This window comes from Bactrocera latifrons, unplaced genomic scaffold, assembly GCF_001853355.1.
Source record: "Bactrocera latifrons isolate USDA-ARS-PBARC rearing strain unplaced genomic scaffold, ASM185335v1 scaffold_263, whole genome shotgun sequence".
NCBI classification, from domain to species: Eukaryota; Metazoa; Arthropoda; class Insecta; order Diptera; family Tephritidae; genus Bactrocera; species Bactrocera latifrons.
The window spans coordinates 287,304-300,450 of record NW_017536219.1 but is presented as its reverse complement, the minus strand read 5'-3'; the positions used below and the strand labels follow the sequence as shown (position 1 = coordinate 300,450).

At 36.4% G+C, this 13,147-nt stretch overlaps 1 protein-coding gene across 2 annotated transcripts in view; it reads left to right on the top strand.

Moving 5' to 3' along the window:
- The first annotated feature begins 2,628 nt into the window (after positions 1 to 2,628).
- Positions 2,629 to 13,147, top strand: part of LOC108969728 (protein decapentaplegic) — a 148,925-nt gene continuing 138,406 nt past the window's right edge. Inside the window, exon 1 of one of the 2 annotated variants that reach the window (XM_018934614.1) lies at positions 2,629 to 2,872. The gene's annotated coding sequence lies outside the window, so the exon portion shown is untranslated. Of the gene's footprint in view, positions 2,873 to 11,881; positions 12,543 to 13,147 lie in introns of those variants that run through there. The other variant, XM_018934615.1, reaches the window with a different exon arrangement.

Below are 13,147 nucleotides of genomic sequence, written 5' to 3'. Positions count from 1 at the left end.
AGTTTTAATTATAAACATATATATATACTATTATATACCACAAGGAGTCTTTCAAATTATACAGGACAGGACAGTGTGGAAAATTTGAATTTATTGAGATGAATTTAGCGCCCCCTGGTAACGCCATCTATATGTCGACTGATGCGTTAGAATCAGTTATCTTTATCGATTGAGCAAAGTACCAACATTAAATTTTGTTTTAAAATTGATAAAACTTTTACCGAAACGTTAAATTGATGTAACAAGTTTATGGTAATGATTGCCTATCCCGTAGTAGATTACACGAGCGGTTTCAACGTTTTCAAAGTGGTCGGGAGGACATAAATGCCGATCAACATGTGGGCCAATCGAAATCAGTGATCACCGGAAATTCTATCGAAAATGTGCGTGAATTCATCAAAAAGTCGAAATCATCATTGAAATTCATGGAAATGGAATTGAACAACTCCAAAACATCGGTTTAGCGCATTTTGACCGAACATTTGGGCTTACGAAAGGTGTGTGCACGGTTTGTTCCGCACAAATTGACTGAATCCAGCATTCGAAGGACATCATTAAAGAGTTTATTTGACCAAAAATCACATTTTAACCATTAACCACTCCCCGTAATCACCTGATATAGCACCATGCGACTTCTTCCTGTCGGCGAAATGCATTTGTGCATGAAAGGAAAGCGTTATGAAAACGTAGAGGCCATTCAAAAGGCTTGCATTGGCATACTGGCGGCAGTATTGAAGCAGAAGGAGACTATTTTGAATAAAATAAATTGATTTTGCCGAAAAAATCATTTATTCTGTTTTTTTTTTTACTTTGGAACGCACTTTGTACATATATTTACTTAGGCTGTGGGTGAAAAAAAATTTGTTTTCCTTGTTTGGTACTCTGAAAAATGGGAATGGATATTTTTTCAAATAGTTTGAAGCATAATTTGAATGGATAGGAATTTCTCTTTGCTCTCTTTTTTTGCATTTCTTTCGAGTGATAGTTTCGGAGATACAGCCTTGACAGCTGGTGCGCTCGATAAATGAAAAAAATATTTGAAAAGGGCTGTTTTTACCCGAGAAAATCTCTTAAGCAAAATCATTTAGTAGGAACTAGAGATCAGTTCTCGTTTTCTTCCAAACATTTGGTTCAGTCAAGACTAATTTTTTTAAATCAAGATTTCATACCCAAATATTAAGACACTTTTAAACAGCGCCACTTTAATAAATCTTTAAAAGTCGAACGCTCAGTATTATCTCACAAAACTTACCCGTAATCTCCACCATATTGTATTTTTCTTTCCGAAAACTGTTTTGTAATCTTAAGGCTGTAAGAGTTACATCTTGAAGATCTGAGCTTGATTCCAAAAATATGGCGAAATCTCTCTTCGTCCAGTAAGAGAAATACAAAAACTTCGGTTTCTACAAAGCCAGTATAGCATAAATACAGCATTAACTCCTTACATTACCACGTCGACACTGTCAATGCGGACTTGAATGTTTAGTCAAATAAATTTCGAAAATATTTTGTCAGTGCCGTCTTTTAAACCCGAATCTCTTGATAACTTTTAAACAGCTACTGATCATTTTCATATATCCACTAAATTCAGCGCAAGAGGGGATTGTTATAGCCGGTTTCAAGCCCCTTTTAGAAAAGTTGTGATGTCGTGGATGTCTTGACATTTATGAGCCCTTATCATCGAGTAGAAATAGCATATTGCTCTCGCTTTTTCTAGATGCTATGACGCCTTCTCCACATGTTCTATACATAACTTTTTTTGTGAACTCAGTCAGTCCCACTCGAGGTACATGTTTGCTGTATAGATACATGGCGCTATGTAAAGGCATTTATCAAAAGGTGAAGACTTTTTATTAAAGCCGATCGTTCAGTGCAAAATATTTATATCGTTCGACCTCCATCCAAGCTTAAGCTTGAATCGAGTGACTTTGTATTTGAAGCGAGACAATTTTGCTCAGTGTATTCAGGGCAAATGATTTAAATAAAATCGTCAATAATAGCGCTAAACTTGTTGCTGCTGTCTGCGGCACCATCGCCGATATTGCGTTGACGCTGCCAATGCCGTTGGTTCGCTCGCATGTTCAGTTGCTGTTCACCTTTTCTGCGCTTGCTATGCGTTGAAGCCTGTTGCTCACAGCGGCAGCTGCTGCCAGTGCGCTGTTGATATTGCTGTTGTCGCCTGGTTTGTTGCTCTGACTCGCACCAACAACAACAACGACATTTGCGTTTACAACAGCAATGCGGCGACTTTGCTGTCGTGGTTAAACAAATGAGCTTCGGCGTTGCGTTGCGTTGCGGCTGTCGTCGTCGTTGATGGTGTTGGCATCGTCTCGCAGCTGAAACCAAATACCAAACAGCGCTGAACGGCATTTGACGGCTGGCGTAGCGCTGGTCGTTGCGAACTGGGGCTGGACCAAGTTTAGTAGCAAAACAAAGCACGAAGTGTATGAGACTGCGGCGCTCGAGCTCGAGTCAAGTTTAAAACGTATGCGCTTGCAGCTGAAAGCGAACGAAATAAAATAATCCAATACGATAAAATACAACAAATAACAACAAATACTAAAAGTAAATATTTGTATTGTAACAAAAAAATAAATTACAACAACAAAAAGTGTTCGGTCTAAAGTGAAAAAGTGAGTGCGTGCGCGGAGTAGCATTTTGATGTGGCCAAACGTAGCGCCCGATTAAATCACTGTAGCGTAACGTAACGTAACCAACGGCCAATCGATCGATCAATACGAGACGGACATACGGAGCCATGGCTAGCTGCGAAGAAAGTACGGCCGAATAGTTGACGACGCGCGACAAGCGAGTTAAAAATTATGAACGCGGAAGATTTCGGTGGAAATTGAAGAAAAGTTGATATATATATGTATGTATTTGAGCACATATATACAAAAAAATATATATAATATAAAACGACGTGTATGCAAATATTCATGTATAAAAGTTGTGAAACAATTCAGATAAAAATGTAAAATAAAACAAAATAATATAATTCAAGTTCAAAACCAGAACAAAATTAATTAATTATTGAAAAAAAAAAATTAAATGAAAATAAAAAAAAGTTTAAAATATAAGTCATGATTTTTTATAATCTTATAGTGAGAGCTGGAAATTTTAATTAAAAAAAGGTTATAAAAAAATAAATAAAACTTTAATTAAAAAATCTCTAAAAATTTTATAATTTTTTTTTTTTTAATTTTACAAACTTTTATTTCCCGAGAAATTGCGCATTTATTGCCATTCCTACCATGTTTTCAAAGTTTTCTAACCAAAGAGTGTGCGAAAAAAAAAAWAGTTTTTAACAAAAAAAAAAAAATTTAAAAATAAAAAAATTAAATTGGATCACCGAAAAGTGAAAAAAATGTAGGCAAAACTGCTCTCACTCGGCAGCTAAAATGCGCTACTGAAGCATAATACAATAATTAAATTAAGGCATTAATTAAAAAAAAGCTGTTTTTCCGCTTTGTGCGCAAGTGTCATGCAAGTAATATAACGCATATGCATGTGTGCGTGCGTGTGTGAGTAAAAATGCCTGTCAGTGTATGTGTGTGCCGTTGAACGGACAAGGCAAACCAACTTCAGCAACTTGTAGTCAAAGCCTGAAGCATTTCAAACAAAGCAGCAAAGAAACACGACAAAGCACACACACACATGCAGACACACAGGCTCACACACTGCTTTGTGTGGTGTCTTCAAAAACGCCAAAAATTCCAAACAAAAATATATCTAAGAAATCCACAAATGTTTTGTGTTGAACGCTGATGTTGTTGAAATGCTAATAACAGCCGAGTCGCGCAAATTAAAACAGCTACGGACAGCAGTAGCAGCAACAATAACAACCACACTAGTGCTTAAAACATATATTATAAACAAGAACAACAATAATAATCAATAGCAATAAATATCATGAATATCTTCAACTTGTTTGTATATATGTTTTCTATTGCTTTTTTGTTTGGTTTTGCTTTGTTGTCGTTTTTACAGTGTCGCCATATTTTGTTATTGTTTTTAGTGCGCAACAATGTTTTTTTTATCTTTTTTGTGCAATAATTTTTATACTATTGCAACATGTTGATGTAGAGTATAAAAGTGTTGTTCACGTAATGGTTGTATACTGAAAATTTTGAAAAAGTGGGCGTGGTCACGCCTTTTACTACGTTTACTGTGCATATCTTCTAGACCACTACAGTAGAAGAACCAAGTTCGCAAATATTATAAGAACTGCTCTCGACAGTGTGAAAATGGATGAAATCGGAAGATAACCTCACTGACTCCCCACAAAAAAAAAAAAAACTTGAAGCGCGATAAATCGATAACTACGTCAGAGACATTAGATTTTACCCCGGAGATGGGCTTTGTAAGAAACGGGGTCAAAAATTTGACAATGGGCGTGGCGCCGCCCACGTTTAGGGACCTATCCTAGCGGTTTCAACTAAATTTTGTATATTAAATTCCTATTTCACAGTACAAAAATAGTCAAAATTGGACTGCACGACCACGCCTACCTCCCATGTCACACAATTTGCAATTTCATTTGATTCTTTCGCCCTCCAGTATACAAATCAAGAAGAGATTAATATAACGGGATACAACTTTGCATGAGCAATCGTTTTCGAGATATTAGCTTATGACCAAAAATTTTCCAAAGCTGTTCAAGCCTCTAGATACCGAATGTGTGGACCTCAGTATCTATTGTTGACTTTTGACCGAAAATAACGGTCTTGCGAGATCTATATGTAATTGAAACTAACCTAACTCAAAAATTTTCGAACTTCCAGGTGACTTAATACCGCATATATCGGTCAACATGTGAGTTATTTGAAGTCTTTCTAACTCGAAGTTTTGTTTGTGGATTATGGTGTTTGGTCGCACTCGAACTTAGCGCTTCCTTATTTGTTCTTGAAAAAATTGTATCTACTTTGTGTCAGTGTGACGGTGGCGTCAACTACGCAACGGAATGTGAATTTGAGAGCGATTGGCGCGGTAAGGGTGCCTTGTAGACCGGTTGGAGGCGATCTAAAATGTCGGAAAACAAACTCTTCAAATCTCACACAAATTGTCCTCATATTACGTTTGTTATTACTCAATTATAATTAATAGACAAATTTACTTCTTTATAGACAAATTTACCGAATTGAAATTAAGTGGCTATATAAAGCTCAGACCCAAGTGTATTCGGACAAAACTATTTTGATGAATACTTATAAAGATTCTCTCACAATCACAATCTTTGCCGAATTTCGTGAAGCTAACTTTTTCAAGTAAGAAAGTTTTTCACTCACCGATCGTTCTTCCGATCGTTTAGTTTGTATAACAGCTATATGCCGTTGCAACTATAATGATCCGATCTAAACAGTTTCTTCGTATATTATATCACAGTCTTCGGAAATAACAGTGCCAAGTATCGTGAAGCTATCTCGTCAAATGAAAAGATTGTCCATTCAAAGACTTGAATTTGATCGAACAGTGTACACGGCAGCTATTTGCTGTAGTTGTCCGATCGGAAATATTTCTTCGGAGATTGTGGCGACACAAATGCGTAACTTCTTGCAAAATTTCAGGTCATTATCTAAAAAACGGATGCTCGACCTGCAGTTGAAGAGGAACTTTGCTTTTTAGCTCTGGTCCCACAAATTATAAAAATATCGATGTGGAAATTTTTTTTTAACATTTAAAGATCAATTTTCTTTTTTTAGAGTAGTACTAGGTAATTAAAACGTCGACCTGAAATTTCTATTTTGTTTCTTTGAAAGCCAAGGTGAAGGTGTTTCTAAAGCACGCTGAGATGCCGTCTCTGAATAATTAATGCTAATTTACAGTTGATCCCAAACTGGAATTTTCGTATTCTAGTCACTGCCAAGTGATCAGTTAATTTATAACATGAACGTTGTTCGATCAGCAGAAGAGAAATTTAGAAGCTTTGTAAACTTTAGAATTCAATGTTGACATCTCATCAGATTACTAATATTCTGATAGGAAAATTATGAGATTAACAATCATGTGCTAAAGTGACGTCATTAAATTATAATTTAATATAATTTACATTGAATCTCAGACTATTGAGAGTCCAATGTTCAATAAGAAGCGTTAGTTCGTTGCTGGCATATCCGAGTGGGCTTAGTGTGGGCATAGGCAAGTCAAGTGCCAAGGGCGCAAAAGTTTTAGGGCGCCATTTTGGCTTATTTTCTTTACATATTTATACCTTGAATAGATTTTTTTTTTCATACATATACCCGAATGTAAATTGTATCTGGCCGGCTCTGTGAATAGGTATCTACTAACTGATGGATCCAGGCTCAAAATTCGACATAAAAACTTTTACACTAACGAAAATGTTTTTAAGTAATAACTTCAAAAACACAGTGTCAAAGGCTATCAGTGGCTGGTTTATAGGTGATTTCTGACTAGAAGTACTATTCTCGTCGAACAAATATTTTTTAAACAGTTTTGGCGATAACATTACTTAATTTTAGAGCCTCAGGTGTTCCTTACTTTCATTACTATTCCAATAAATGAAGCTTTATCTAAAAGCAAGACCTTGTCAAAGTTATTATTCGCAAGTCTTTTGTTGCTTACTGCACTGTTAATGCAAGCGATCTTTAAATAGCCAAGAAGTACTCGCACCTAACTACAATGTATGTCAATAGGAATGCAGTTCTTCTTCTTCCTCGACGAACACCATTTTCCTGTTTCTGTTGTTTTTACTTCTTCTTTTGTTTTGCATTTTCTTTCGTATCTCCTACGGCCTTGAACAACTTTTGCGCTCTGATTTGGAGTAGAAATTTTCCATCGCCTAAAAAAACTACAAAAACAAAAACAAAAAACAAGAAAAACAAAAGCAAGAAAACAAAAAAGACAAAAAGCAAAACAATTACAACAACAAAAAATGCAAAATCTCAAAGACAGAATTATGTGATTGCCGGTTTTGCATGAACAACTTAGCAACAGCGCAGCACAACACAAATAGCAACAACAACTAAACGGCAGCAACCAGGTGCTTATTAAAATTATTGCGTGCCTTGGAATGTTCCACGCACTGCACACTGCTGCAGCTGCCGCACGTTCACCTCTAACTGCCGCTGCGCAAAATTCAGCTTAAAAAAAGCAGCAACAACAACTTATTGCTGGCGATCAGCATATCTTTGCTCAATACTCTCGATCGCCGCTCGTCGTGTCCGTCGTTTATTAGAAAATTCCGATGAACGAGTTTTCGATTTTTACTACAACCAAATGCTGTTGCACCTCAGCATTCAAGTGGCATTGCCGTGTTGTTGCTATTGTTGACGTTGCCATGCTGTTGTTGCTGCTGTGTTTTTTGTTTTGCTGTTGTTGCAACGGCTGGCTATTGCTGTCAGCATTTTTCCAAGTTTGTTGCAACACACCGCCGCCGCTGACAATGTCGCCACACGACTGGGTGCTCCCTGCTCTTTGCCACAAGCCAAGCACCGGCCGCAATACACACACACACACTTGTTTTTTTGCTGTTGCTTTGCTGACGTCGATGATTGAGGATCGGAAAAACAAGTGCAATATTTTAATTACGAGCATAACTTGTTGCAACACTAACAACAGCAGTAGAAACGGCATTAGAAGCGCGAGCAAAAGCGCTGTGGCAACAAGCGGCTGGGGAATGTCGTCACTCGCACGCTAAAGCGTCGTGTTGAAAAGGCAAAAATTCAATAACAAAAAAAAAAAAAAAAAAAAAAAAAAAAAAAAAAAAAAAAAAAAAAAAAAAAAAAAAAAAAAAAAAAAAAAAAAAAAAAAAAAAAAAAAACGATGAATTAAAAATATTTACGAATTATGACGAAAGCAGTAAGCGAATGAAATGCAAAATAAATAATGCAAGATCTTAAACGTTACTTTGGCTCCATAAAAGCTTCAATACCCTTCATATGTGCATTGTTTATAGCATACAAGAGTACAAAAAGATCGTTTCCTAAATTTCGATCGATCGGTGTGTATGATTACTAAATTCRATAACGGTCTGATCTGAACAATGTATTCGGAAATTGTACTGTTGCCTATTTTGATAGACCACGTAAAATTCCCTGAATATWACTTATAAAATAAACAGGTTTTTTATATCAAAAGACTTGCGTTGGATCGATCAGTTGGAGCTCTGMTAAATGATCGATTTGTTGGAGAAAAGTATGTGTGCGAAATTTCAGGTCGTTATCTCAAAWACTGAGAACTACTTTGCTTTCTTCGGAAAAGCCTAACAACCAACTTCAATAAAAATTATACTCAAGTAGTCATCCCTTGTACCGAGCTCACTGACATACAAATGCAGATATTTTCGAGATGCTTAGCCAAAGTTGTTTCCTGTTTTATTGGGCTTTTTTCTACGTCGACGTGTACCAAACCTTGCGCACAACACTGCGGAGGGATGGTTCACCTACTCACTTCAACTCGACTGGCACGCTGTTGTAAACCGTGTAAGCGGTATCTACGCCAATAAAGAAGAAGAAGCGTAGCCAGAGTCTTTTCTCGACTAAAGTCAGTATGTTTCAATCAGAGATAGTACACATATCATCTTTCCTATCGTGTTCCTCATTTATTGGGTCATTCACTAAGGAATTTCGATTTTAAAGGTTTATTTTTTTATTGTGTTAAACGTTTTAAAGAAATTATATAATCTCTATTATCCACGCTCATAAAATKTTTGATCCTTGCAAGCCAAAACCAAGGTCCAAGTGGTTTTCGATRTCTTGATTTGAGGTGAAGATTGTACTAAATAAAAAATTTTGTAGTGATCGGAACAAGTAATARTCCGATGGTGCCAAGTCTGGAAAATATAGAAGATATAGTAGCACATGATCAATTCTGGTCTCTTCAACGATCATTTTGAAATGTCATAAAGATAACCTATCGGCCTTCGAAGTGGTTAGGCTGGTTCACCTTTTTAGATCATGATCTCTTCCATTTTACATTTTTGTAAACAATGCACTTTGCGTTGTCGCTCGCGTTCAAAAAGAGACTACTTGTTTGACGTTTGGTAAGCAAATCCTAGTCACTAATGCGACGAAGGATAATTTCATTCTGGAAAAACATGAGAAACTCATATGTCAAGCTACGAAACTAATCCTCGTTTCATGTACTTKGGAACAGTCGGGTTAGACAAATTGAATATTTCAATAATCTATCGAATTGGTATTCGACGATTTGCATGGATCAACCATTTYATTTTATTCACAACGACATCAAGAGACCTTCCCAGTGTTGGTACGCCCTTAAGATCGAATTTGATGGAACGAAATCAAATGAAATTACTTAGTGAATAACACAATATATGTACTCGCTTCAAAAGCAGATAATTACCCGGTTCTTCAACAAGATCAAGGWCTATCGGAGAAATGTGTGACGAAAACCAAAACCAGATATACCATTTTTATTACCCGATTTCTAGACTGCAGAAATTATTATGTCTCTTACTTAAAATTAAAAACTCAGCTCCTAAAATCGATTTAAAGCCTTGTATAAGCTTAATGATATGCCTCGGCAAGATAGACTCGCTAAATGTCAAACATTAGGGCAGCTCTCCATATAGGCTCAAATGATCTTGTTGATTTTTAAGTGGGTTTCCGAAATATTGACTGTAAGGTTACAGTTCGAAGGATCAGAAAGCACCAATAGGCGAACATGAGCTAAGATGAAGTATTATCAACCTGATTCAATGTTTTTCTGTTTCGAAGGGGGAATCTTTCATAGATACCGTCAGTCGTGGACATCAAGCAAGACCATATTTATCAAATTCAACCCTTGCTCACACTTATGGGATATAATTTATCGGCACACATTTATGGTATTTTCAGCATCCTGTAGATCCCTGGATTTTATCAGAAACTGACTCAGAAGTATGTGTACTCTTGCTTCTATAAAGGTCTGATATTACTCGAAAATATATAAAAAATCTTTTTGAAGTTGTTTTGGAAAAAAGCTCGCCCTTCGTGTGCTTGTATATAGTCTGGCAAAACTGCGTTTATACTAAATTCAAGCATATACGAAAATCTTCAAGTATACACATTATTATGTGCTGTTGTGTGTGTGCCGGTATGAAAGCATTTGTAATACTTAACTTTTTTTTTAGAGAACAGCAATCACTTTGCTTAGTTACAGTTGTTGATAAATAAATATGAGACGCTTTGACAGCGCTGTCAATGCCGCCTTCAAGAATATAAACAAACCAAGTGCAAAAGTGTAAGAGTTGTGAGCGTATGCGAATCTAGCTTAAGTTGTAAATAAGAGAGCGCACTCGGCAACTAAGATGTGTAGCAAAATTAAAAAATAATAAAAATGAAAAAAAATAAAAATAAAAATGTATAGTGTATGTATGTAGTGATAAGAAGAATAACACGAAGTAATGAAGCCAAGAAGGCTGTTTCAACAACAATAATTTGCAAATAAAATATATATAAATTACGAAAACTAAAAACAAGCATAACCGTGTTCGATTCGTCACTTCTCTATACACTAAGTTTGAGCGCTGCTCTCTTGTTAACAAGCAACAACGAATATTATTACTTAAGCTCAATACAATATAGTTGATATGTGGATGCCTCATTAGAGTGGTAGYTACTTGGTATTAGTAATAATTGAAATTATATAAGTCGTTTGTGAGATGTGCCACTCTGTTAAGATCACTGAATTTATCCCAGTCGTTTCTTATACTCGCTAAGGTTTGACTAATCATAGAGAGTTTCAATTTCGGTTTGACGAGTACAACAATTCTACTTCAAGACTACCAAACTTTGATATTATCTCACATACAATATTTGAGCTTAAGGATGGATTGTTATTTTGATCTTTTGATTAGGTGTTTTGGCATATAAACGTCTTCAATAAATTTTCGAAGAATGCCACAAAACTTTTGTACTGACAGTAACCATAAAGACATAGGTAAATAGCTGGTAGAACTATTACCGAAATCTTTTTGATTCTCTATGATTTTCAAGCGATCACTACGATCGCGCTTGTGAACTCGTAGACAAAGAGGAGACAGAATAGAAGTTAAAAGGTTTTACTCAMAAAAAGCCGATTTTTATTTTCTATAATACATGGCCGCTCGTCGAAGTGATCTTTCTGCCCAGTACAACTCTGTGAAAAATAAATTAAAAAAATGCCTAAAATACGCTTTATGACGAAATTGATATGAATGTAGATGACAAGTGATGTGAAAGGCTTGATATTGCAGCGCTGTTTTGTAGAGCGTCTTATTGATTTATTTCTTTAATTCTGCTGAACTCAAAAGCGCGCATAAGCGTTTAAGTTATTATTTAGCTCGCGATCTCAAAGACGCGCTCCCACTTTGCTTATAACAACAAAAAGACGAAAGCCGCTGGTTGTCAAGTATTGATTAGCATTCGCTTGCAGACGAATAAGCGCAAGATTTTAATTAGTTGTCGTCTGCTAGCGCTGCGAGCCGCAACAGACGAGGGAAGAGCGCGCGCGCCCGAAAAGAGCGATAAAAATACGAGGAAAGCAAGAGCAAAAATAAAAATTAACAAGTTCAAGCATAAAGARCTGCGCATGAAGTGAGATGTGTGTGTCACCGMATATTAAACGTACAAATTAGTAACAAATTTWATTTTTTTTAAATGCAATAAGTTTAAGCGCGTTGACTTACACAAGCGTGTCGCGTGCGTTTATCGTTTAATTGCAGAAAATTTAGGTTAAGCGTAAGTGTACATGTGTGTGCGTGTTTATGTTATAAGAATGGCTTCTACTTCTTATTGACGCTTGAGCGCTGTGCTATACACTCTAAAACTGTTATAGTCTGCGGTTTGGCAAAAAGGTCTCAAGAACGCGCGCTTGCCTTACCCCGCTTCAGATATATGCACAGCGCGGTGTCTCGTAAGGTGCGGCGCCTCAAAGCGCATATCAATTTCAGTTATTTTGCGGTTTTTGRCAAACTCATACATATGCGCGCGTTAGATTTTKCGTTCGAGCGCGCTRGCTATCAAACGGCAATACAAACGCGCGCACACATACTCACACGCAGCGCTAAGCTGCGCGCGCACCAAACGATTTCTGGTCGTCATTTCTATGACACTAAGACAAAGCTACAACGGCTAAGCTTAAAATGTTTCATACTGCGCACAAAGTCTACGCAGTTAGACGATTACGCACACCACTTTAACGMAAATAGCGCATCGCGTATTCGGTCATAGCTGGCGTTCGTCGRAATTCTACATTAGTTTCATAGCGCTGAAACGCTCGGTTGCGTGTTCGTGCTGTCGTTCGCTAACTSGCRCGATCTTTGYTCCAACTGTCAGCGCTGTGCACGAAGCGCCACTAAGCGCCGCTCTATAGCCATACAGCGCACTARCTCACTASTTATCAAACTTAAGCCGCGCCTAGCCTACTCGCCCATATACACAGAATATATRGATATTGCGCGGCGTTCAAACGGTTCCGTCGAAGCGGTGTGATAGTTCAATTGCGATTTCAAATGTTTCGTTGTGTTTTATCGTGTAACGGCAAATAAATAAATTATTGAAAGCAATACAAGCAAAAGTTATATAGTATACTTAGAAAAAGTGAGCTTATTAAATTAATTTAATAAATTTTTAATAATTAAAATTTTTTAAAATCTATCTGTGCAACATTTTGTTTTTTGTTTTTTTAATATTAAATATTTCTTAGTTCTTTTTTTCAACTTCACATTACATCGCCTTCGAGCTTTAGTTGTTCGATAAAGCGAAAATACGCATATTGTTGTTATTGTTGTTGCTTTCGATCATTAGTTTAGCGCGTGCTGGGCGCTCACAGTATATTTACTTGTAATTGATATGCACTCATTGGTCAGCATTTTTCTAAAGATGGAAATACTGCATTTTCCAACGCCCATTAGAGTCGCATTTCCATTTCTCTCTTCTTTTTCTGACTGCTTTTTGAAGTCTGACATTTTCTTGTAGAAAATTTTGCCTTATTAAAAAAGTGAATTTAGCCAAAAATTTAGAAAAAAAGTGAAAGAAATATAAAAAATACTTGTAAAAAGGAAACCCGCCTGATTATTATGCATGCAACGACAAATTACATAAATGTCAACGGAATATGTGTGGAATGCTACGCGAAATATTTGAAATGTGTTATGTGAAGTGCAAGAAAAATAATTACAAAACAAGAAAAAATTAATAAAATA